Source organism: Artemia franciscana, chromosome 18, assembly GCF_032884065.1.
Source record: "Artemia franciscana chromosome 18, ASM3288406v1, whole genome shotgun sequence".
Classification (NCBI taxonomy): Eukaryota; Metazoa; Arthropoda; class Branchiopoda; order Anostraca; family Artemiidae; genus Artemia; species Artemia franciscana.
Window position 1 is genome coordinate 27,696,627 of NC_088880.1, and position 26,980 is coordinate 27,723,606.

Below are 26,980 nucleotides of genomic sequence, written 5' to 3' on the forward strand. Positions count from 1 at the left end.
CAAATTTCAAAGTGGCTGATTTGATGTGGACAAGTTAGGTATGTATTGCAATAGGTAGTTATACATTTTCAATAATGTATTTAGCTCCTCTTTGCTTTTTGGGGCTGGTATGTCTTGTATTGCTATTGTTTTATTGGGATCTGGCTTTACTCCTTCTTCTTTCAAGATATGTCTAAAATAGGTTATGCATATAGCATCAAAAATGCACTTATCTCTGTTAAATTTCACACCTTTTCTTTGGCTCTTTGAAGGACCTCTGCTTAGTTCCTGTCATGCTCTTTGACTGTGGCACCCATGCTGGCAATGTTGTCAATAATTAGCCCTTTTTTGATTCCTTCAAATGCTTATTCCATTTTCTTTTGATACTCATCTTGGGCTGAAACAAGACCAAAGGGATATCATTTCCAGCAAAATTGGCCAATTATAGTGTTGAATGTGGACAACTTAGATGATTCTTCATCTAAGACCATTGACCAATAACTACTCCTTGCACCCACTTTGAAATACTTCCAAGCCCCTTCACATTTAACTGCTATGTCTTCAAAAAGGGGAACTTGATGATGGTGTCTCTTGATCCAGCAATTTAGATCTACTGAATGCAGGCATATTCTTAGGGAATCATCACCCTTTTTGACCAATAGAACAGGATTTACTCACTCTGTGGGCTTAGTGGTTTTTTCTATTATCCTTAATGCTTCTAGGCATTCCCATTTAAGTTTTGGCTGTAATGCAAATGGCACACGTTTTGGTGGCTGGACAGTTTGTACTGCCCCTTCCTTAAGGTTTATGTGACAGGTACCTGGGAAGCCATCCAATACTATATAACACATCTGAGAATTCCTGCAGCAATCTTATCAACTTTGATACACCTATGTTGTGGAGCTGCTGGTATTTCTGGAGAGATACTTGTAAGGAACTTTATGAGGTTCTGTTTCTTGCTTGTTTGTCTGCTTTGTATAGGTCCTTTATCTGTTTCTACAACATAGAAAACATTATTCTGAGGATGCTAATTTTTATACTGTAGCATTAGATTAATGGTTCCAACAACCTTGAACTGTCATCTATTATAGCTTGTCAGAATGTCCTTAGTCTTGGTTAGTTATGGAGGGACCCCCTTGAGATTGAGAAAATTTGCAGTAGGCAACACATTCACTTCTGCTCTCATATCTATCTTGAACTTAATGTCAGTTTTATATTGGGTAAGCCTTATTGCTGTGAAGGGTTTCTCTGGAGCTTCTGCAAATTTTAAACTGTCAGTAGCTTCAATGTGGAATTCTTCTCCTTCATCATCTTCTACAGTCTCTACTTCATGTAAGTTCTTGATCCTACATACTTTTGCAAAATGGTTAGGCTTATGGCATTTTGTACATGTCTTTCCCTTTGCTGGGCACCTGTGCTCACTTGAATATAAACCACCACACAAATAGTGTTTTACTCTCCTCACTGTGTCTATTTCTTGTTTCATGCAAGGTGGCTTCCCTGCTTAGTTCATTTGTGCCTGGGTCTCCTGGACTGTTTGATAGCTCTACTGATCTGGATGGCTCTTGCTAATGTCAATTTCTCACCTTCACTCAAGAGCTTTTCTCTTGTGTGGTCATTCTTTACACCAAACCCTAGTCTGTCATCATCTGCACTGTCACCATACTTGCAGTCAAGTGCTAGCAACTTTAGATCTGTGGGGTATCCCTCCACGGTTTCACCTTCATTTTGATTCCTTTTGTGGAATATAAATCTTCCAAAAATTGGATTTGCACCTGGTTGAACATGCTCATCAAACTTGTTTGTATACACTCAGATTCTATTGTTTTCTTCAGCTCTGAGATTCCAAGTGTTTCTTGGAATTTCTTGCTGACCCAAATAAGCAGGTACAAACATTTGACAGCTTTTGTCTTTCCACTCAGTGGTCCAGAGAACATGAGTTTGCAATCCTGCTTGAACCTTTTCCATGCTGCCTTCAGGTTTGGTGAAGACCAGTCTATTGTTGGGTGTGGTGTGCTGTCCATGATCCCACTCCTGACACCATGTAATGTTTCCTCCCTTTTCTATTCCAATAGTTCATTGGAGAGCCAAACACCTGCAAACAAAAGTAACAATTAGCATAAGCAAGCAAAGTACTATAGTAAGCAAAGCTGGGTGTAAACATAATTAGAATAAACAAAACGTTTCACCCCTTTCCCTAGTATTTAGATATAGGCTACAGCCCAAGTTGTAGCCTAGATATATGTAGAATTTTCGGCTCTTGATAAATCGTTAGCTAGCTTGAAGAAAATAAATGGTAAAAAGCCCTCTTTTGATATAAATATGCATATGCAAATGTCAGTCCATAATTAGGCTACTTGTGATTTTGGTAGAACTTTTCCCCTGTATAAAAGATGTTTTTCTAAATAAAAAAGAAGACACAGTGGGCTTTAAAACTTGATAAAGTGTAACTAAGCAAATGTTTTAGGCTCCTTCATTTAACTAATTTCCAAGTTAACAAGGAGCTCCTATGCTAGGATTCAGCCAAACAAGCCCAGTATATTGTATTAAATGGTAAAAATCCCTCCATTTAAGTTACCATAGAACCTTAGTAAGATTTTCATTCCATTAGGAACATCACAGGTTTTGGGAAAAACCGCTTTTCTTTGGCATTCCAGAAAAATAGAGATGAGTTTTTGGACATCCCCCCTTTTTTTTTTACTAAAGCAGGATGCAATGTGAGGGTAGTAACAAGAGCCCTGCCCTGTGGTTGAAATTTTCACCAATGATATGTATGCATAAATTAAAATATGGTCTCTATTTTGACAAGCAATCGAAAGGAAAAAATATATTTAATATTTAGGATTTATAGAATAGATATCAAGCAATAAAAGTTGCATTTTTAGAATCAGAAGTCAATCAGCTTTCTGTTAATATGTGAATAAAACTGAAACACTGAAAAGATATATACATCAAAATAGGATAATTGGTATTTCCAAAAAGAGGTCCTTGTAGGCAAGTGAATAAACTAATAATTTTAAGTGTTTGATCTTAAATAATTTTAATAATAACTATATTGATGAATAGCTTAAATTTTTAGCTATTCATTAATGTATACTATTCTTCTCCAATTCTTCTTGGTAACTAGATGTGAGTGTTTTTGTTTTACATAATTTTGCTCAATTGGATTCTGGTTTTTTACCCTGTATAACTTCATTTTATGAAATTGTTTTGGTTCAAGTGGTTATAAATTATAACTAGACAGATTGCTTCATTTATCCCCCCCTCTCATCTCCCTCTTTTCTTATTGTACGTATTTTCATCTTGATCATTGATTTTTATTAACTTTAAAGTAAAATGGACAAAAAGTGTTCAGCTATTGAAAAATATTCTGTGAATAAGTAGGCTAGTGTATACTGCATTTTGTCCTTTAAAGAGGAGGGATAGAATCAATTTATTAGTTTTTAGGGACGAGTTACATTATTCTCTATGATTGTATTAAGGAAGTTTCAAGAATTTGTGGTATCAGTATTCCAATAAAGATCAAGGTGTTACTACCTTACAATATATCACTGGCTTAGTATAGAACTTCTGTAGCATATTTGGAAAGAACATAAGAAAAATGCATAAAGTGATATCTTCACTTTGATTGTAGCCAAGTTTTATAAAACCTTTCAAATTATCTCAAATAGTTTTAAGTGTCCCAATTTTACTAATTTCTGATTTATAAAGGATCCAATAAATTGCTTAAAAACATTTCACAAGTCAGATTAAAATAAAATGCTTGTAGCCTATGACAAAGTCCTAGTCTACTCAAATCTCGGAATTGTGCTTCTAAAAACTTGGATAAAAGGAAAGTTTACAAAAATTGACAAATAAATATTTTCTTCATACAAACTTGTGTAAAAAATATGTCACAAGTTAGATTAAAATAAAATGCTTGTAGCCTGTGACAAAGTCCTGGCCTACTTAAATTTTGGAATAATGATTCTTAACCCTTGAATGAAAGAAAAGTTTACAAAACTTAGGAACAATTTTTTTTTTATAGGTTTAGCCTTGACCTTTCTTCAGTTTAATCTTTATAAATGCTTGAAACAGTAGGATCATTTTAAATAAACTTCCAAAGAAAAAAAAACTAACACATATAAACAATAAAACAATCTAAAAAAGTTTCTAATGCTCATGAAACCTAGTTCATTCATTTAAAACTTGAATAGGGCTGGCGTAGGTCATAACAAAGGATTTAAGGGGAACTGGAAGCTTTTAGGATGGTGTAAAGAGGGAGGTCCTGAAAAGATTAGGATAGAAGAGTATGCATAGCCGTGTTAGCCTCAGGTGACTTGGTGCTGTAGTAAGTTTTTATGGGATCCTTGGTACAGGAGTTATGTCCAAACAAATCTTTAATGTGTTTACTTGTGACTAACTTGTTTTATTGCTGCCCCTTCTTATTTTTCACTGCACTGAACTTTTATTATCTTTAATAATCTTTATCTTGTAATATTGAAACCTAAATAGATTCAGTGTCCAAATGAAGCATAAGAAAAGTATTTCAAGTGTCATACCTACACTTGGGTACAATTTATAAGGTTTTGAAGGCCTGTAAAATTTTTTACTTGTGGGAAAAACCCTTGTGTTGGTTTATAATTCTACTGTAATAAAAGGAATTGTAATTTGAAAAATTAAAGCTAATGCAAATATGATTGAAACTTCAAAATTGAGGTGAAACATCTCTTAAGACCTGTCATAAATGCTTTCTTCAAAGTCCTAAAAATAAGACAAGAGTAAACACAGTAGCTTGGTCATACTTTCTCAAGTATTTTTTTAAAACCTGGATTCATTCCAGAAACCTTTACTTGCCTAACTCAAGTACTTGCCATAATTGCTAGTCCCTAAACTAGAAACTTACCTAGAAATTCCTTGGGCAAATCATTTTTGGCTGACATACATCTATTTCAAAATATTCTCCTTCCATGAGGTTGACTTGAACACAATATTTTAGAGAGGAGATTGGGATTTTTAAATAGCTACTTTTAACTATGAAAACATTATTGATTAGTTTGAATATCTTTTTGTATAATAATCAGAAACTGCTTGTTGAGCTGTTTTAAAAAGTAAGATATCCCTAACAACTCTATTCATTGCAATTAGATCCTTTGGGTTATAGAAAAGTAAAGCTTTTAAAATGGTTTTATTGTTATTTTTATAAGATATCCACATATACTTGTTGAATCTGGAGGTTGTTTTCAACTCCTTACTTGAATTGAATATAGCTGCTTTCAAAACCCTGAAGCAATAAAATTTAAAATGATAACTTTTCTGGCATTCAAAAATTTAACATTTTTATGGCACTTGGTATTAACCAAGTGACATATAGCAATTGCAAATTCTCTTGGTGTGTTGGTCTGTCAGTCCTGGTTTTGCTACTTTAGGCACTTCCAGGTAAGCTAGGACGATGGAATTTGGCGGGTGTATCAGGGGCAGGACCAGATTAAATTAGAAATAGTCGTTTTCCCGATTTGACCATCTGGGGGGGGGGAGTGGGGGGCTGGTTAATTCGGAAAAATAGAAAAAAATGAAGTATTTATAACTTACGAATGGGTTATCAGATCTTAATGAAATTTGATATTTAGAAGGACCTCGTTTCTCAGCTCTTATTTTAAATCCTGACCGGACCCAGTGACATTGGGGGAGGGAGCTGGAGGGGGAAACCAGAAATCTTGGAAAACGCTTAGAGTGGAGAGATTGTAATGCAACTTGGTGGGAAAAATAAGCACAAGTCCTAGATGCATGATTGATATAGCCTGGACGGATGTGCTCTCTTTGGGGTAGTTGGAGGGGGGGGGGGGTTAATTATGAAAAATCAGAAAAAGTGAGGTATTTTTCACTTACGAACGGGTGATCGGATCTCAATGAAATTTGATGTTTCGAAGGATATCGTGTCTCAAAGCTCTTATTTTAAATCCCGACCGGATCTGGTGACATTAGGGGGGAGTTTGGGGGGACCTAAAATCATGGAAAATGCTTAGATTGGAGGGATCGGGATGAAACTTGGTGGGAAAAATAAGCAAAGGTCTTAAATACATGGTTGACATAATTGAAACGGATCCATTCTATTGGGGGGGGGGGGTTAATTCTGAGAAACTAGAAAAAATGACGTTTAATTTAACTTACGAAGGAGTGATCAGATCTTCATGAAACTTCATATATAGAAGGACCTCGTAACTCAGATCTCTTATTTGAAATCTCAATCGGATTCAGCGTCAATGGGGGTGGGTAGTTGGGGGGCCGGAAATCTTAGAAAATACTTAAAGAGGACAGATCAGGATGAAACTGGATGGGAAGAGTAAAAACCTGTCTAAGATGCTGGACTGACATACCCGGACCAGATTTGCTCTCTTTGGTAGAGTTGGGGGGGGGGGGGGTAATTCGGAAAAATGAAGTATTTGTAACTTACGAAAGGGTGACCAGATCTTAATGAAATTTGATATTCAGAAGGATCTTGTGCTTTAAAGTTCTAATTTTAAATTTTGACCAGATCCTTTGACATTCGGGGGAGTTGGAGGGGGAAACCGGAATTCTGGGAAAACTTGAAAATTGGGGTATTTTTATCTTACGAATAGGTGATCGGATCTTAATGAAACTTGAAATTTATATAGTAGGATCTTATGTCTCACATGCTCCGTTTTCGACTCGAATTGGATCTGGGGACATAGAGGGTTGGAGGAGGGAAACAGAAATCTTGGAAAACGGTTAGAGTGGAGAGGTCTGGATGAAAATTGATGGGAAGAATAAGCACAAGTCAGATACGTGATTGACATAATTGGAATGGATCTGTTCTCTTTGGAGGAGCTGGGGGGTGTTCATTTGAAAAATTAAGAAAAATTGAGGTATTTTGAACTTAAGCACGGGTGATCGGATCTTAATGAAATTTGGTTTTTAGAAGGATTTCATGTCTCAGAGCTCTTATTTCAGATCCCGACCAGTTCTGTTGACATTGGGGGGTGGGAGTTGGAGGGGGAAATCGGAAATCTTGGAAAACCTTTGGATTGGAAGAATCGGGATGAAGCTTGGTGGATAGAATAAGCAAATGTCCTTGATACGTGATTGACGTAACCGTACTGGATTCGCTCTCTTTGGGGGATTTGGGGGGAGGGGCTCAGTGATTTGGTGAGTTTGGTGCTTCTGGACGTGCTAGGACGAAGAAAATTGGTAGGCGTGTCAGGGAGCTGCACAAATGGACTTGATAAAGTCGTTTCCCCAGATTCAACCATCTGGGGGGCTAAAGGGATAGGAAAAATTAGAAAAAATGAGGTATTTATAACTTACGAGTGGGTGATCGGATCTTAATGCATTTTGATATCTAGAAGGACATCGTGACTCAGATTTCTCCGGTATTAAGCCTCTGACCTGCCTTTAAAATCAATCTATTGATTCTTAGAATTTTGTTAGAGCTCGTACCATATGAGCTCCTGGCTCTTCTTGCCTCGTCACAAGTGCCATATGAGCTCTTAGCTCTTGTTTGAATAGAGTTTATTCCACCTGAATTTGGAGTATTTTACTAGAATTTTGTGATGATGATAGGTATTTTGCAGTTACTTTGAAAAGCGCAATGCAAAGGAAAATTCAATTCATTAAATTCATTAAATTAAATTCAATTGAATTCATGTTATTCAAATAAAAAAAAAAAACATAACAGCAATAATAAGAAAGATCCTAGAAGCGAACTTGTTAAGGACCATAACAACAAAAAAATTGAAAATGAAGAAGAGAGAAAAAAAGGAAAGAGAAAACATGGGCAATTAAAGCAAATTGAATAAACATTTAGAGAATTATAATATAAAAATTTTAGTATATAGGGTGCGAAAACTTGTGGATAGCTCAACACTGGAGGGTATTAAATTCTATTGAAGTATAGATTTATAAATGGGGGATCTCTGAGCGGAACTAGAGATACACTTGGGGACAACGAAGGAACGGTTGGATGAACGGAGACAGTGGCCTTCAGAATTATTACTATTAAAATAAGATAATAAATAGAGAGGAAGATTTTTATTGTAAGCGGAGTATGCAAGGGATAGAATTAATTTTTTGATGATTTGTTCGAAAGGGATAATACCAAAATCGGAGTACACGTCCTGGGTGGGATATAGTCGGGGCAACCGAAAAACTACTTTGACGGCACGATTTTGAGCAGATTTTAATTTATTGGTAATTGAAGGATAAGTATTGCCCCAAACAGATCCGCATTATGAGATATATGGGTAAATAAAAGAGTAATAAAGGGTGACAAGGATATCGGGAGGAAGAAAATAATTCACACGATTAATCATACTTACCTGTCGCAAGATTATGGCTCCGATATAGGACACATGTGTTGCAAATGATAGGCAGGAGTGTATGTGGATACCAAGAAACTTGGCAACTTCGACCTGTGGGAGGAGATAGGTAGAATATTTTAGGCCAAGTGCTTGCTGAGCTTCAATTTTTTTTTTTGTAAGGGGTTCGAAATAACACAACCTATAAATCGAAATAACACAACCTATAACAACAACTAACAAATGACTATAATTTTTTTTAATGTACACTTATTGTAATGGGGAAGTCTGTTCCAAAAATAATTTTGTGATACTAAGAAACTAGTTTGTCAGATATTTTGAATGGTTGAATTTGCAGATGCATGTTTACCTCATGCAAGTTAAAAATTGCATTGACAATGAGGAATAAAAACAATCATCAGTACTGCTGTTTCAAAGTGGCTAGTTTATCTGTTTTAATTTTGTCGGATTTTGCTTACGTCATACTGATTCACAAGGGAGGCAGGGTTTAGAAGTATTCTCTTCTTCTCTAAACCCCCTCTTTCCTCTTTGTGACTCTTGGCTTCCTAGAGAAGGATCGAAACTTGTCCAAAAAATGGAAAAAAAATCATTCCATTTTCAACCATATTTAATCAATTTTTAATATGTACTCAATCTAGTAAATAATGTGCACCTTATTTCGAAAATCTAGTTTTATTAGATGGATATAGCTGGATTTCAGTTGCAGAGGGTTTTCATTTTTTTTGTATTTAATCCACTATAGAACAGGAACAAATGCATAATCTTCCACATAACCTTCCCCCTGAGCTTCTATCTTGAGACAGAGCTCTATAATTGTTAATGCATCATTAGAATAAGTTACAGACTCAGAAAGTTTGGATTACGATCTGCTGATTAACAGAAGGCCATTTGCATATGCTACAATTGAAGTATCTTGGGGGGAAGGGACTACCCAGTTTGACCAGCTGAAAAATAAAGATAAATGACTCTTTTCCAGGGAATATGGGTTCCTTCTGAAGCTCTTGACTATGATAATTCTTACAGTGAGTTTGTCACAGTTTGTTATTTGTGAGCAAAGGGATTTTTTGACCATGAATAGCAATCAAAATCCCTTCCCACTTTGGTCCCTTTTTCATCCCTGAAGTCTCTTGATAGGTCGTACAGTCCCTTTTTAATGAGCAGGAATCATCCTGTGCACTAAATTTAGAAAGAATGTTGAAGAGGGACTGGAGGGCAACCAGCCCCCTACTTGCTCTTTTTAGGTGCCCCCTCTGCTCAACTCTGGTCAAAATTTTGAAATTGTTTGAAAATTCCAATGGTCAATATTTATGTTATAATATTTTCTGTTTTTGTTTCCAGAATATCTTCAGGTAGCTGTAATTAGAATCGTAAGTTGTAACAGTTGTAGTTTCAAGTAGTCAGAGTAACTAGTACTCATAGTCACATTTGGAAGCAGTCATATTCATAAGTTATCACGGTCATGTTGCAGTAAGTTTTTTTTTCTATGATAATTAGAAATCTACTATTTATTGGTTTAAAGACACCTATCAAAAGTTATTAGCATAAAACAATTTGCAGAATTATAGAAACAGGAGAGCAACTACCTTAGAAAGAAGGCAATATTGATGACATGAAGACCATCCTTTTCAGCTCTGCAAAGAACCCTGCACCAGATGAGCTTTATCAAATTCCTAAATAATAAGAAGTTCTGCAGTTTTCAGTCGTATAGTAAAGGGGCATTAGGCATATATATATATATATATATATATATATATATATATATATATATATATATATATATATATATATATATATATATATATATATATATATATAGTAAGTTTCTTACTGTTTTAAAAATAGAGTTAAGAGAAAGAGTCAAACTTTAGCGTAAAGAGCGGGGCGTTGAGGAGGGAAAGCCCATTTCATATACGGAGTAATTTCTGTTCGTTTTAATTTTTAATGTTGCTCCTTACTTTCATTTAAAAAAACTTGTTTTTTTATTTAATTTACATATACTATTGGCTTTTTATTTCTTGTTTTTTGTTTGTTTGTTTCCCCCAGGGGTGATCATATCGACCCAGTGATCCGAGAATATCGAAAGAGGGCTCCTTTGAACATAAATTGTAAGTTCTAGTGCCTTTTTTAAGTGACCAAAAAATTTGAGGGGCACTAGGCCACCTTCCGCGCCACATCTTTCCCAAAATCAGTCGATCGTTATTTTGAGATAACTATTTTGTTCATCATACTTGAATGGCTCAATAACTATGCGTGTGGGTATAGCTTAACTCCCCCCCCCAGCCCCAGGGGAAAGGTCCTTAAGTTATAAATTTTTCCATTATTTACGCATAGTAATTGTTATTGGGATGCAAGCATACATTTTCGGGTGGGGGGGGGGGCAAATTTTCTGCTATGGGTTTTTGCACGGGGGAATTTTCTCTAGGAAGGGAAGTTTCCAGGGAGTGAACTTGTCAGGGAAAATTGTATAGTGCGGGAATTTGCCAGAATTCTTATACATAGTTCTTTTTATATGTTTTACTTTCTCTTTTCCGTCTCAACTTGCGCGCGGAGTGGTTAAGAGTTATTGTTCAGGGTGAAGCTTTTCACCGGGATTGAATTGTTCAGAGGAGTAAGGTTTTGGGGAGGGGGCAACCCCATCATGTACGTAATAAGTTACGATTATTACGTATATGAAGGAGGTCCCCCCTCCTCAACACTTCACTCTTTATGCTAATGTTTTTTAGTATTTTTAAAGAAGCGTTTTATTGTTCTAATTAAACGGCCCTTGTGTTTCAGTAGTCATTCTTAAAAAATTGGGACACAATTCAAACGTTAGCGTAAAGAGCGAGGTGTTGACGAGGGGGCAACCCCCTTTATATACGTAATAATTTCTGTTTTTTTAAGTTTTAATCTTGCTCCTTACTTTCAGTTGAAAAAAACTTTTTTATTTATTTAATCATTAGAAAAGGGCTAAAGGCATCCAGTTTATGAATAAGAATGAACTGCAGTATCTTAACTACATCAAGTGGCAGTAAGTTTGAACTTTCAGGTCATATTAAAGGGGATTTTAGAAAGTAGATGGAGGGGTGCCAACCCCCTTTCTATGCTCTTTTTAGCTACCCCTGTTCAAATACATTCAATTAAAACCTTGAAATAGCCTTTTTTTTCAAAATAGTCTAAAGGTCAAATAACTGTGCTTGCCAGAATAACTTCACTCGCAGCTTTTAAAAGGGCTTCTTAACATAATCAAGTACTAAGTGCGTGTTGGTTGTCAATAGAGTATACCAGCAATATGTAAGTTGAAACTCTCAAGATATGTTGAGGGAGATGTCGAAGCATGGTCGGAGGGCAACAAGCTTCCATACCCTTTTTAGATGTTTCAACCCTTCAAAACTGATCAAAATTATGAAAATGTAATTTTCTTTCCAAAATAGTTAAAAGGCCTTGTAACTATGCCTCTGGGGACGCAGCTAACAACCCTTATTTTGAACTGTGTTTATAATAACAAATAAAAATTACCATCATAACCGAGGTTGACTTTATTGAATATCATCTTTAGTAATATACCATAGTTTTCACCCTGAAAGAACCTAAACCAGGTACTTTTATAAAATAAAACAATTTTTCCAGGCTATAGAAAATGTTTTTCTTATATATTGATTAAATCAGCTTATAAAGTTTTTACTAATAATGAAATAGAAAATTGACTGTTGGTATTGACTATTATTGTCTTTTCAACTTGTGCTTTTTCAAACTGTGTTTTGTTTACCGCTTTGTTGATTTGACAGCTTGTGCTCTTACAAAACATACACGCATTGTGCAAACATTTGTTTTAGGTCTTCTGCTTACTTTTCAAGACAAAAAGGGCTAATGACTATAATTTTTTTTAATGTACACTTATTGTAATGGGGGAGGTCTGTTCCAAAAATAATTTTTTGTGATACTAAGAAACCAGTTTGTCAGATATTTTGAATGGTTGAATTTGCAGATGCATGTTTGCCTCATGGAAGTTAAAAATTGCATTGACAATGCATTGACAATTGCATTGACAATGAGGAATAAAAACAATTGTTAGTGCTGCTGTTTGAAAGTAGCTAATTTATCTGTTTTAATTTTGCCGGATTTTGCTTACATCATACTGATTCAGAAGGTAGGCAGGGTTTAGAAATATTCCCTTCTTCTCTAAACCCCCTCTTTCCTCTTTGCGACTCTTGGCTTCCTAGAGAAGGATCGAAACTTGTCCAAAAAATGAAAAAAAAAATTCCATTTTCAACCATATTTGAACAATTTTTGATATGTACTCAATCTAGAAAATAATGTGCACCTTATTTTGAGAATCTAGTTTTTGTAGATGAATATAGCTGGATTTCAGTTGCAGAGGGTTTTCATTTTTTTGTGTTTTGTCCACTGTAGAACAGGAAAAAAAAGCATAACCTTCCACATAGGCTTCTCCCTGGGCTTCTATCTTAAGACAGAGCTCTATAATTGTAAATGCATCATTAGAATAAGTTACAGACTCAGAAAGTTTGGATTGCGATCTGCTGATTAACAGAATGCCATTTGCATATGCTACAATTGTAGTATCTTGGGGGAAGGGACTACCCAGTTTGACCAACTGAAAAACAAAGATAAATGACTATTTTCCAGGGAATATGAGTTCCTTCTGAAGTTCTTGACTCTTACAAGAGTTCTTGACTCTTGACTCTTCTGAAGTTCTTTCAGTTCATGATTCTTACAGTGAGTTTGTCACAGTTTGTTATTTGTGAGCAAAGGGATTTTTTGACCATGAATAGCAATCTAAATCCCTTCCCACTTTGGTCCTTGTTGGTTTTTTTTTCATCCCTGAAGTCTTTTGATAGGTCGCACAGTCCCTTTTTTAATGAGCAAGAATCATCCTGTGCACTATATGTTGAAAGAATGTTGAAGAGGGACTGGAGGGCAACCAGCTCCCTTCTTGCTCTTTTAGGTGCCCCCTGGGCTCAACTCTGATCAAAATTTTGAAATTGTTTGAAAATTCAAAGGGCCACTATTTATGGCATAATATTTTCTCTTTTTGTTTCCAGAATATCTTCAGGTAGCTATAATTGCAATCGTAAGTTTTCACAGTTGTAGTTGCAAGTAGTCGGAGTAGCAAGTACTCATAGTCACATTTGGAAGCAGTCATATTCACAAGTTATCACGGTCTTGTTTTAGTAAGTTTTTTTTTTCTATGATAATTAGAAATCTACTATTTACTGGTTTAAAGACACCTATTAAAAGTTATTAGCATCAAAAAATTTGCAGAATTATAGAAACAGGAGAGCAACTACCTTAGAAAGAAGGCCATATTGATGACATGAAGACTATCCATTTCAGCTCTGCAAAGAACCCTGTACCAGATGAGCTTTACCAAATTCCTAACTTATAAGAAGTTTGTAGTTTTCAGTGATATAGTAAAGGGGCATTAGGCATATATATATATATATATATATATATATATATATATATATATATATATATATATATATATATATATATATATATATATATATAGTAAGGCATACACATTAAAAATAGAAATAGTAAAAACAATTATATATAGTAAAGGGGCATAATCACTTCATATGGAATTGGTGTTTGCATAAACTTCCGAGCAGGCTCATTCAATTGGAAATCGAAACTTATTGTGTCCTTTTTAAGAATCGAAAGTGATCGGGAGACATCCCCTCCCCTTACGCACCCTTTTATCCCAAATGCATACAGCCAAATTTCTGAGATAACCATTTTGATCAAAATTGTCCGAAGTCTAATAATTATGCATCCGGGGTAGACAATAACCCCCCAACCAAGGTTACCTAATGTTAACATATAAGGTTATTTGTCGGGAAAAGAGGGCATACTTGAACCTTGGTCTCTAAATAGGGTTAAGGAATTAATATGAAACCATAAGAAAATGTACGGAGGGATACCAAACACAATATGTGCCTTCTGGTTGTCAAAAGGGTTTATCAGCAATATATAAGGAATGTCTGAGGGTATTAAGTTTAAACTGTTAAGGTATGTTGAAAGAATGTTAAAGAAGGACGAGAGGGTACCCCCCCACCTATCCTTGCTCTTTATTTGTGCCACTTCTGTTCAATACTGATTGAATTTTGAAATTGTCACTTTGTTTGAACTATTTTAGAGAATGTTTAAACTTAGAAAATTTTAGAGAATGTTTAGGAGTATGTGAGATTATATCAAAAGGGACTAAATGCATCCATTTTGTCAAAAAGAAGTATATGCAATATTTTAAAAACATCAGACGGTATTAAGTTTAAACTGTCAGTACATTTTAAGGGGGTGTCAGAAAGTGACCGGGATGCTGTCAATCTGCCCTCTCATGCTCTTTTTAGCTACCCCTCTTTAAGTACATACAATCAAAACCTTGAAATAGTCATCCTGTTAGAAATCGTCTAAATTTCAAACAATTATGCTTTTGGGGTTAACTTAACCCACACAGCTTTTTTAATTGGCTTCTTAACACAATCAAAACGAACCGCCTGTATGCTGGTTGTCAAAAGGGCATATCAGCAATATCCAAATTGAAACGCTCAAAGTATGTTGGGGGAGATGTTGAAGCATGATCAGAAACAACAAGCTCTTTTTGGATGCCCCATCCTCTCAACACGGGTCAAAATTATAAAAACGTTATTTTTTTTTCAAAATAGTTAAGAGACCTAGTAACTATGCCTGTGGGAATGCAACTGACAATGCTTATTTGGACTGTGATTATGTCCTTCATAATACTGAACAAAAAATCACCATCAAAACTGAGATCAGTGACAAATACCAACTGTATATGAATTGACAGTTTAAAATGCTTTTCTTTGGGCCATTTGCTTGTTTTGTTTATTTATATTAATAAACCCATCTTTGTCTAAAAATAATATATGTAATTTTTTCTTTTATTTTCTTTTCCTTTTTATGGCACTTGGTATCTACCAAGTTACATATAGCGATCGCAAATTCTGTCGGTCGGTTGGTCAGTCTGTCTGTTTGTCCTGGTTTTGCTACTTTAGGCACTTCCTGGTAAGCTAGGACGATGAAATTTGGCAGGCGTATCAGGAACCAGACCAGATTAAATAGGAATTTGTCGTTTCCCCGATCCGACCATCGGAGGGTGGAGGAGGATTGGGGGGACTATTAAATTAGAAAAATTAGACAAAAATGAGGTATTTTTATCTTACAAACGGGTGATCGGATCTAAATGAAATTTGATGCATGTCTTAGAGCTCTAATTTTAAATCTTGACCAGATCAAGTGACATTGGGGGGAGTTGGGAGGGTGGGGGGAGCCTAAAATCTTACAAAAAGGCTTAGAGTGGAGGAATCGGGATGAAACTTGGTGGGAAAAATAAGCAGAAGTCCTAGATACGTGATTGACATTACCGGAATGGATCTGATCTATTTGGGGGAGCTGGGGGGAGGGAGGGTTAATTCTGAAAAATTAAAAAAATGAGGTATTTTTAACTTACGAAGGAGTGATCGGATCTTAGTGAAATTCCATATTTAGAAGGACCTCGTAATTCGGGTCTCTTATTTTAAATCCCGACCGGATCTAGCGTCATTGGGGGGGGGGTTAGGGGAGGGACCGGAAATCTTGTTAAACACTTAAAACGGAGAGATCAGGATGAAACTTGGTGGGAAGAATAAAAATAAGCCCAACACACGTGACTGACATAACCGGAACAGATCCACTCTCTTTGGTGGAGTTGGGGGGGAGTAATTCGGAAAAAATAGAAAAAATGGGGCATTTGTAACTTACGAACGGGTGATCAAATCTTAATGAAATTTGATACGTAGAAGGATCTTGTGCTTTAGAGCTCTTATTTTAAATTTCGACCGGATCTGGTGACATTGGGGGGAGTTGGAGGGGGAAAACGGAATTCATGGAAATCGTGAAAACTGAGATATCTTTATCTTGCGAATGGGTGATCGGATCTTAATGAAACTTTATATATAGAAGGATCTTACGTCTCAGACGCTCCATTTTCAATTCAATATATATATATCGTTCCTTCTGAAGGAGTCAATCTTGGTAGCTTCATGATGATCTCTTTTGTTTGCATGAAGTTCATATCCTCATTAGCCATGAATCTGCTCACTAACTGCTTTCAAGACTGAACTCGGAAGCCATCAGATTAATAGTTATACACAAATCCAGTATAATTCCTGAAGCTCTTCTTTTCCTGAAGCGCATTCACAGCCAAGAAATCACCAGCTTTTGTTTTGGTTTCATCAAGAAACTACTTCTTTGACCCGTCGGAATGCCAGCTTTCATGGCTTTTATCATCTAGCATGACAAGTTCAACAGAGCTATCCCCATTTTCAAGCTGTTTGGATAGATTTCTCTTTTGCGGCCATTTTCTTTGAGCTTTCTTTTGTGATGTTTTTCTGTTCAGCTCAAATTTTTCTTCCAGTCTGTTTTTATTTTTAAGATGTGCTCGTCATAATTTTGGACTTCGGGTGCTTTAGGGTGAGGACAAATTGACTTTAGGGTCATTGGCCTAGTCACAGAAGTCATGGAGCGACTGGTAGTTGGGTTGTTTTCAAAGCTGTCGCCATCAGAACTGACTGATGCTGCTACAGACTTGTCTGCCATGGGAGACGTCTGTTGTACTGGTCCGTCTGTCAAGAAGGTTCCGAGAAAGTCGTGGTCTTGAAAAGCGTTCCTGTTGAAAGGGTATTTCCTAGTTTCCCTCCAATTGTTAATACTTAAAAATGTAACTAGAATTTTAATTTTTTTTTTACTAACGTTTTTGTTAGTAATAAATATACGTAACTTACGAATTAGCTTATGTATAGTTCGCCCCTTCTCCAATACCTCGCTCTTTATACTAGAGCTTGAATCTTGTTTCAAATCTCTTAGAATGAACCCTGAATCACAAAGGCCGTAGAATAAATAGTTGAAATTACTAAAAATACTTTAGCGTGAAGAGCAAGGCATTGTGGAGGAGACGAACATTATATACGTAACATTATATTACTATTATATACGTAATATGTTCTGTTCGTTTTAAGTTTTAATGCTGCTCATTACTTCCAGTTGACATTTTTTTTAATTTATTTTCTCCTTGTTTTTTTTTTAATAACGCTAAAAAATCCTGCGCCCCCTCATGGAGAATATCTTTCCTCATTATTAATTCCTCCATGGAAAGATCCTCCCACATAACCCTCTCCTCCCAACCGACCCCAACCCCAACGCGAAAAAGCCCTCCTGAAAACGTCTGTACACTTCATAATAACCATTACAGTATGTGAACAATGGTCAAAGTTTGTAACTTGCAGCCCCGGGGACTGTGGGGGATGAAGTCGTCCCCAAAGACATAGTTATTAGGTTTTTGACTAAGTTAAATAGAATGGCTATCTCAAAATTTTGATGCGGTGACTTGGGGAAAAACTGTGCGTTGGAGGGGGCTTAGGTGCCGTTCAATTTTTTGTTTATTTAAAAAGGGCACTAAAACTGTTAATTTCCGTTGGACTGAGCCTTCTTGCGTCATTCTAGGACTACTGGGCCGATACAATCACCCCTAAAAAAAAAAAAAAAAGAAAAGATAAACACGCATCCGTGATCTGTCTTCTGGCAAAAAATACAAAATTCCAAATTTTTCTAGATAGGAGCTTGGAACTTCTACCGTTGGGTTCTCTGATACGCTTAATACGATGGTGTGATTTTTGTTAAGATTCTATGACTTTTAAGCGGTGTTTCCCCCTATTTTCTAAAATAAGGCATATTTTCTTAGGCTAGTAACTTTTGATGGGTAAGATTAAACTTGATGAAACTTATAAATTTAAAATCAGCATTAAAATACAATTCTTTTGATGCAACTATTTGTATCAAAGTTCCGTTTTTCAGAGTTTTGGTTACTATTGAGCCGGGTCGCTCCTTACTACAGTTCGTTACCACGAACTGTTTGGTATTTATGTGATAATAAACCAAAGATATTGTATGTCTTCTGCTTCTGGTTGTTATTAAAAAAAAAAAAGTTTTTTCCAACTGGAAGTATGGAACAACATTAAAACTTAAAATGAACAGAAATTATTACGTATATGAGGGGGTTGCCCCCTTCTCAGCACCCCACTCTTTACGCTAATGTTTGACTTTTTGTTCCAATTATTTATGAATGACTCCTGACACATGACTACTGACACACAAGGACCGTTTATTTAGTATAATAAGCGTTTTACAAATTCACAAACAATTTAGCGTCAAGAGCGAGGTACTGAGGAGGGAGCAACTCCCTCATATACGTAATAACAACCAAAAGAAAAATCTGAGAAAATTGTGGTTCAAACAGTTCGTGGCCACAAACTGTAAGCAAGGATCGACCCGGTTCAATAGTAACCAAAACACTTAAAAAACGGTTTTGCAAATAACGGATTTTGATACCAATAGATATATTAAAATAATGGGCTTTTTATGCTGATTTCAAATATGTAATTTTCCTGATTTTCAAAAAAGGGGGAAACACCCTTCTAAAAGTAAAGTGGTCTTAATGAAAATCTCACTATAATATTCAGCGTATCAGAGAACCTTATTATATAGATTTCAAGCTCCTATCTGCAAAAATGTGGAATTTTATATTTTTTGCAAGAAAAATGATCACGGATGCGTGTTTATTTCTTTTTTTTGTTTGTTTGTTTCCCCCAGGGGTGATCATATCGACCCAGTAATCATAGAATATTGAAAGAGGGCTCGTTCGAACATACATTGTTAAGTTCTAGTGCCTTTTTTAAGTGACCAAAAAATTTTGAGGGGCACTAGGCCACCTCCCACGGCACATCTTTCCCAAAATCATTCGATATATATTGAGATAACTATTTCGTTCATCATACTTGAATGGCCCAATAACTGTGCTTGTGGGTGTAGCTATATCCCCCCCCCCAGCCCCAGGGGAAAGGTCTAAGTTATAAATTTGCCCATTATTTACGCATAGTATTTGTTATTGGGATTCATGTATACATTTTCGGGAGGGGGGGGGCAAATTTTCTGCTAGTGGTTTTTGCACGGGGGAATTTTCTATAGGAAGGGAAGTTTCCAGGGAGTGAACTTGTCAGGGAAAATTGTATAGTGCGGGAATTTGCCAGAATTCTTATACATAGTTCTTTTTATATGTTTACTTTCTCTTTTCTGTCTCAACTTGCGCGCGGAGTGGCTAAGAGCTATTGTTCAGGGTGAAATTTTTCACCGGGATTGAATTGTTCAGAGGAATAAAGTTTTGGGGAAGGGGCAACCCCATCATGTACGTAATAAGTTACGCTAATGTTTTTTAGTACTTTTAAAGAAGCGTTTTATTGTTCTAATTAATAGTGTCCTTGTGTTTCAGTTGTCATTCTTAAAAAATTGGGACACAATTCAAACGTTAGCGTAAAGAGCGAGGTGTGGAGGAGGGGGCAACCCCCTTCATATACGTAATAATTTCTGTTTTTTAAAGTTTTAATCTTGCTCCTTACTTTCAGTTGAAAAAAAATGTTTTTTTATTTAATCATTAGGAAAGGGCTAAAGGCATCCTGTTTATGAATAAGAAGGAACTGCAATATCTTAACAAAATCAAGTGGCAGTAAGTTGGAACTTTCAGGTCATATTAAAGGGGATTCAGAAAGTATATGGAGGGGTGCCAACCCCCTTTCTATGCTTTTTTAGCTACCCCTCTTCAAATATATTCAATTTAAACCTTAAAATAGCCTCTTTTTTCAAAATAGTCCAAAGGTCAAATAACTGTGCTTGCCAGAATAACTTCACTCGCAGCTTTTAAAAGGGCTTATTAACATAATCAAGTACTACGTGCATGTTGGTTGTCAATAGAGTATATCAGTAATATCTAAGTTGAAACTCTCAATATATGTTGAGAGAGATGTTGAAGCATGGTCGGAGGTCAACAAGCTTCCTTACCCTTTTTAGATGTCTCAACCCTTCAAAACTGATCAAAGTTATGAAAACGTAATTTTCTTTCCAAAATAGTCAAAAGGCCTTGTAACTATGCCTCTGGGGACGCAGCTAACAATCCTTATTTTGAACTGTGTTTATAATAACATAAAAATTACCATCATAACCAAGGTTGACTTTATTGAATATCATCTTTAGTATTCTACCATAGTTTTCACCCTAGTATCAATGCCAAAATGTCCAATAAATATTCCTTCAGGGTCAACATGAGCATGGCTTGGGGCTTAAAGGCTCACTTATGACGCGTAATAAAAAAACAGGTTTTGTCTCCTTAAACTCTAGTGCAAAAACCACAGAACAACTGATGGGGCACCAGCTAAAGCTCTTTGTTGTCGTAAATCGGACCAAAAGCTAGCTTTGATTGCTACAATTGGTTAGTGGCTCCTTTCATTATGTTATATCAAGATGTCAGTAAGCTGCTTCTTAAAATTTGTCAGTGGTGAGTCTCTAAAATCTATAATCATTTTAGTGGTTTGACACTTAGCCAGCAAATAAATTAACTTACATGTTCTCTTTTAGATGCATTAGGGCTATAATGAAGAAAAGTTTGAGATGGTTGGGGCACGTTTTGCGGTTGGAGGATGACAGATTGCCCAAGATTGTCCTTTTCGGCCACCCGTCTAGGGCTAAACGGAAAGCAGCTCGTCCTTGTCTGGGGTGAAAAGATGTCATAAAGATAGATATAAAGGAAATGGGAACTTTTTGGGAGGGTATAAAGAGAGGGGCTTTGATTAGATTGGGATAGAAGAGGAGCGTGTGTAGCTGTGTTGGCCTCAGGCGGCTTCGTGCTGCGGTAAGTTGTTAGTATTAGTAGTGCAAAGTTTCTGTCTCCTCCCTTGAAACTTAGGGATTCTCCGGCTTAATGGTTGTGTCAGTGATTTGGCCATTGTAAATTTTTCATCACTCAGCAGGGCCATTGATTGAGCCTTCACTTTGTATTTTCTTTGTTATATTAACGTTAAACTTCCTTAATTTTGCCGACGTCAGTGTTCTTGGCCCTTGTAGGATTGTTATCATTACCCCCAAATTACATGCAGAATATGTAATATGTACGTGTATAGTAGACTGACAGACTTCTATTCTCTCATATTGTATTCTCTACTTGTATGCCCAAACGAACAGAGGTTTGACCCGTTTGAACAGTTGTTAAGTTTTGTATATGTTTGCCCGTATTGTTTGAATGTCATTTTGTACCCTTAGCAATCATTTTTCCACTTCAATATTTTTTTGCGCTTTCAGAAAATGAAAGTAGCCCCGTTTCGATGGTTTTTTTTTGTATCTCCCTTCAGATGCTTCGCTCGCTACGTTGGTTAGCATGAGAGGTCAATTAGAGACATTCCTATATTGTTGACTGTAATAAAGAAATTTTGATGTTTATTTATTATTATTATTAATTGTTTTTTGGCTGGACCTTTTTTATGGAAGGGATGGTTATGGAATGTTGGAAGGCGCTCATTCGAGTAAAAATCTAAGGTTCCTTTTGAGAATCTGTGCGCTTCGCGCACACAGGGAGAGTAGTTTTTTTTCAGGTTAGGTTAGGTTCTAAAATCCAGAGAATTATGCCGAATTTATTACTCAGCAACGGACGGTCACTCGAACAAGATGAATGTACTGGAAATTTTTTATGGATTAACTGGAAACATTAGCTTTTTATGCTGATAACAAATAACAACTATCGTCATTCAAAAAAGGCAGACATTCCAACCATTTGGAAAATTGTGAAAAAATGAGGTATTTATAACTTACGAAGGAGTGATCGGATCTTCATGAAACTTCATATTTAGAAGGACCTCGTAACTCAGATCTCTTATTTTAAGTCTCAACCGGATCCATCGTCATTGGGGCGGGGGCAACAAAACATCTTGTTCATTTGAAGATTGTCATCCTACTGAATGATTAAAGTGTAGGAGCATTTTATCGAACTTTTACCTTTTCTGAAAATAAGCTAGCTATGCCACTGTTTTTAAATCTTTAGGCTTTTTTTGAAAAGATTACCATTGATGTTCTTTAGAGATAATTTTATTTACATGAGAAAAATTATCTTTTGCTATCTTCTTATGTTAATCCCAGCAAACAACATACATTTCTACTGGACAAGATTTTCAATACATTTACCTTCCTATCTAACTAAGTATTTAAGAAAATTTGCAAATAATAAATCTATCATGCGTAAGCAGTAGGATAATCATAGCGAGTCACTATTATCTCGCAGCATGAATTAATTATAAAACATTAAAATGAAAGCTCAATCATTTAAAGGTACAGATTAGTTCGCCCTGTAGTATTGGATGCAGACATCCCACTAATATTAACATAATATACAGTAATGAGGGATTTGTTTATATTCCACCTTACTTAGACAGTTTCTGTGCAACTTTGCTGCTCAACTGACTGAATAATTTACAACAAGAAAGAAATTGTGGTAGTGGAACTTACCGTATCCTTGCCGTTCTCCCATTTACACATAACTACTTTCATTTGATTCCTAGGCCCTGATTCTGCATAGCTGAAGTAATCTAGTAGCACTATAATCACAGTGAGTGCTATCAGTTTACCTACCTCTATTTTATATTGACGCTCCAGTTTCAAAAATTGCATAGTATATAATGTGTTATCGCGGTTCTTTACAATTTCAAGTTGTAATTTAAAACACTATATTTTATGTCTGAAACCCCAAATATTTATTTATTTATTTGAAAACCCGTCAATCATACGAAATGAAAAAGACGTAGCACGAACATATAAATATAAGAAAATATATAAGAACATATCAGAGGAGACATAACTATAAAGATACTCAACTAATAAAAGGGCAAACAAAATAGCACTAAAATGAATAAAACGAAAACAGATCTATTGTAAAAGGAGATTATACCAATCGTGATCTACTATTTTAATATTGTGTCGTTTGATTACATTTTCAACTGCAACATGAGGGTCGGTTATGTGATACTTTTTAATGAGGATTGAGTTTCTGTACCAGGGAGGAAAACGTAGGAGGTATTTAGCAAAACGGAAGAAAAGCGCACGGATTTTAGACAATTCAGCCTTCGAGAATAGTTTCCAAAATGGTGCCAGGTACAGAATATGAGGTAAAACAGTAGCGTTATATAGGCTGGCAAGGAGGGGGCGGCTAAAACGGAATTTAGCAGAGACTATGGAAGCATACGAGCCGGAGATTCGTCGATTGAGGTGTTTGATCAGTAGAAGACGTGTATACCTTAGAGACGAGCCAATAGGGACTCCGAGGTAATTTATGTGGTCAGCACGTGTGGTGTTTTTTGCCAATTGAAGAGAACTATCTTGGTTTTCTCAGTGTTAAAACTGAGGCCAAGTTTTAAATATTCGGTATTAAGCGTTTTAAAAATGTCAGAAGCTTTTTGCAATGTTCTACTTAAGTTCAAGACGTCGTCGGCGTAGCATACTAAGGAGGTGTCTATAGAGGAAAGAATGCATGAGGTTGGGCATTTATCTTGTGCTTGAAGAACATAATTATTGATCAAATGAGGGGAGGAGACAGCTCCCTGGCGGGCACCCTTCAAAACGGGGATCAACTTTTCATGAGGCCGGGGAGGCAAATTTTTGTCGGGAGGAAGCTTTAGGCGAATGGACAGCCTCGAGTACATATCACGTATGGATCGAACTATGTAGGGATTCAGACCTCATTGTGAAGCTTTTAATAACATTGCAGCGTGTATGAGTGAATCGAATGCACGGCTGATGTCATGACTAGCTAAGGCTATGCTCTCTCCAGAAAAATCCGCACCGAGTAGCACACTCACCACAGCCGTCAAGGCATCAGCACAACCAGTGCGGCGCTTAAATCCAAATTGACGTGACGGGGTGTAGCATTAATAAAGTTCATTAATAAATAGAAGCTCGAATAGTTTATATAAAGATGTGGTGACTGTAATGGGGCGGAAAAACGAGCATTTGATTTCATTTTTCCCTTTCTTCGGAATGGGGGTAAGATCCCCTACACAGAAAGATGAGAGAACAACACCTTGCGTGAAGATCATCTGCATAAGAAGCGAAAGATGCATAGCGAGAACCGAACCACCATGTTTAATATGGATAGCGCTAACACGGTCAATTCCGCAAGAAGACTTATTTTTCAACCGACGAATTTTCTTGAATTCGGACTCTAAACTGACAACAAAATCACCGTGCGGAAGCTTATCAAGGAACTCATCCAATTCTCTCTCGTACATGTCTTCAAGCTGGGGGTTAGGAGCAGCAAATTCACTCGCATAATAAGAATACCAATCCTTGACGGGGATTTCAGACGGCGACAACAGAGGGGTAGGCTTTGCCAAAGATACAGACTTGAAAAGAAAATTTCGATCCTGTATTGCACGGGCGGAATAGCTGTCAACGAGAGATTTGCGGTGGAGGGAGAGCGCCTTATAGAATCTACGCTTCGTAGTCAGTCTGATGCTATTAATGGTACCAGATCTTGGGAGCCCACAATCTTTCCATACCGAAAACCAGAATTTTGCTCGATGACAAGCGGCCACCAGCGAATGATTTTCGGGCCATTTTTGTACTACTCCTTTACGAACTTTTACTTTAGGTACCGCTAACCTCTCAGCATGAAGGAGAGCGTGACAAATTTCAGTACAATAAATATTGAGACAAATTCGGACTTCTTCTTTAGAGAGATCTTTCGGTTTTTGGAAGAGATTAAAGGGAATACGGATTTTATTAAGAATTTCTTCTGTCGCCAGAGCAAATAGTTGCTTATCAGCCTTAAGCCAATCAAGACGAAATTTAGGCTGTTGAGTTTTCTGACGGGTTTGATGACCATTCGAAGAGACAATATGTACAGAAGACGAGACAGGAAGGTGGTCAGAAATTTGATAGTCCGTTACTATCCTAACATTTTGAACAGTTAAATTATGAGAAATGGCAACCTGGTCTAGATTTGACACACTGGAGGAGCTGCGAATATATGTAAAATCCCTATCTTTTCCTACCATAGCAAGGTAATCACCAAAAAGATTCTTAATCAAAGAGGTACGAGATGAATGTAGAGAAGAAATCTCAGAAAGGTTGCAGTTGAAATCTCCAATTACTACACAAGAAAAATCCTGGCGCTTAATTTTAGATATACATGAATTTAGTTTCTCACAAAACAGTTCAAAAAGACGTTCTGAACGCTCATCTTTATAATCTGTTGGCAAATACACGTTAATAAATACACAACTTTCAATTCGTACTGCGAGAAAATTGTCAGACTTTTCGAATAGACTGGACAGAACACATGACCGAACAAGTTTAGCTAGGCCTCCTGAAGGTCTTCCTCGGCTGCCGCTCTGTTTAGCTGGGACTTTGTAGGCCTTCGTGGTATGATTCAGTTCTAGCAGGTTTTCACTTTGCATGGTAATAAACTGCTCTTGAATGCACACTACATCATGTTCGACACTTAAATCACTAAGGATCGGAAGCTTCTCAATGAACGAGACATTGATGTTCCATGAAATGAAGCTATAGCACTTGCTCATGATTTCTGTAGTTGCCTGTTTTTGGGACAACTAATTCTGTAGCAGGTATGACCCGGCACTTTACACTCTACACAAAAAGAAAGTTTTGAGCAGGGAGCTTCGCGTGTGGAAATGTGCTCATGCGAGCCATATTTTGAACATGTTGATGGATTTTCACAGTTGGAAGCTTGATGGCCTATCCTGTGGCAGTTAAAACAGCGGCGCGGAAGGAAGACAAATTCTTGGGCTTGTAATCGTTCGTAGCCAATTCTAACCGAGTTTTCAAGGAAAACTTCAAGATCACTCCGTGTCTGAAAATATACTTTATATGTTCTCGACTTTCCACACTGGGTTACCTTCGTACATTTTGGTATTAATTCTTCCAGCTTCGAGTGATCGATATCCTCCGGCACGCGCTTGACCACGCCGATATAAGCAGATTCTTTTAATGAGGCATTTAAACTTGGGCTTCATGTTTTCATAGTTTCAACTATTTTTGTGGCTGTTGTCTTAGTTCGAACGACAAGTTTCCACTCGTTTTTGGTGCACTTTAATTCCGTAACGTCTTCCACAGAGTTCTGGCACATGGAGTCCAAGAAAACCATGCGTTCGTTTGGGCCTTTAAGGTCAGTTGGTGGATTTTTCACCAGAACAGCGTATGACGGCTTTGAGGGGGGTGCACAATTTAAGGATTGCTGAGAGGGCTTAGGCAGGCTCATTTGAGGGTGGGTTAGCGTTGCTAGAGCACCGTCCAACTTCCTAGACATTTTGTTTATTTTAGAAATAGCTGTGGCGCTAACGGCATCGCCTATTGCGGGAACTTTACAGGGGCTGAATATCACGAATTTAGGAATGTTCACTTTTTGCTTCGCAGCGTTTACTAAGGTTTTCGACATTTCGAGAATATTGTCCTCATCTTTGGCACGGATTACTACTCTATTAGGCTCATTAAGTTCTGTATGGAGAATTCGTTTAGCTAGTATAATTGTCTCATGGTCGTAGTAGCCTACCGCTGATTTGATAATTGATTCCATTTTAATGCCATTGTTAAGCGCTCTGCTAATGAAGTTCAATACTGCATTTAATATCAGTTTCTCACCCATCTTACGAGTCCCAAAGAAAATCCAAAAGCATAGTCCGTTAAACCGGTTCTGACGTCAAAATCTTGATAGTTATTGTAGGTCAGAAATTCACTGTAGGTACTTATCAAGTTCAAAGTCCCAAGGTATTTGATATTTAAGTATCGATTTCAAATTC

At 36.7% G+C, this 26,980-nt stretch overlaps 1 long non-coding RNA gene across 9 annotated transcripts in view; it reads left to right on the forward strand.

Annotated features, from left to right (window-relative positions):
* Positions 1-26,980, forward strand: part of LOC136038832 (uncharacterized) — a 78,838-nt gene that overhangs the window by 3,091 nt on the left and 48,767 nt on the right. For 8 of the 9 annotated variants that reach the window (XR_010620319.1, XR_010620324.1, XR_010620318.1 and 5 more), the window contains exons 2-3: positions 9,633-9,761; positions 13,337-13,465. This is a non-coding gene — a long non-coding RNA (uncharacterized LOC136038832). The remainder of the gene's footprint in view (positions 1-9,632; positions 9,762-13,336; positions 13,466-26,980) is intronic. The other variant, XR_010620320.1, reaches the window with a different exon arrangement.